Source organism: Ranitomeya variabilis, chromosome 1 (genome assembly GCF_051348905.1).
Source record: "Ranitomeya variabilis isolate aRanVar5 chromosome 1, aRanVar5.hap1, whole genome shotgun sequence".
NCBI lineage: Eukaryota > Metazoa > Chordata > Amphibia > Anura > Dendrobatidae > Ranitomeya > Ranitomeya variabilis.
This window is the reverse complement of record NC_135232.1, coordinates 577,657,207-577,657,649: the sequence shown is the minus strand read 5'-3', so window position 1 is coordinate 577,657,649 and position 443 is coordinate 577,657,207. Positions and strand designations below refer to the sequence as shown.

At 46.0% G+C, this 443-nt stretch overlaps 1 pseudogene; it reads left to right on the top strand.

Moving 5' to 3' along the window:
• The first annotated feature begins 221 nt into the window (after positions 1–221).
• Positions 222–443, top strand: LOC143801327 (U2 spliceosomal RNA; annotated as a pseudogene).

Sequence of the window (443 nt, the reverse complement as noted above, 5' to 3'; positions counted from 1 at the left end):
CTTGAACAAACAGCAGAACTGTCATTGTGAAGGCGTCCGGTGTGCTAAAATGTCCTCCTCAGGGCAATCTTTTGCTCCTTCTCCCCAAAGGGTATCAGTGTTAGGCCTTGGTGTGGCACAAGTGCAAAACCTTTTCTGGTTATTGCTTTTCGGCCTTTTGGCTAGGATCCAGTATCAGTGTTAGGCCTTGGTGTGACACAAGTGCAAAACCATTTCTGGTTATTGCTTCTCGGCCTTTTGACTAAGATCGTCGTCGTCGCCGCCGCCGCCGCTCAATATCAAGTGTAGTATCTGTTCTTATCAGTTTAATATTTGATACGTCTCCTATTTGGGGACCATATATTAAATGGATTTTTAGAACAGGGAGATGGAAAAAGAGCTTGCTCTGTCCACTCCACGCATTGAGCCGTTATTGCAGTATCTCGGGGAACAGTGCACTCCTT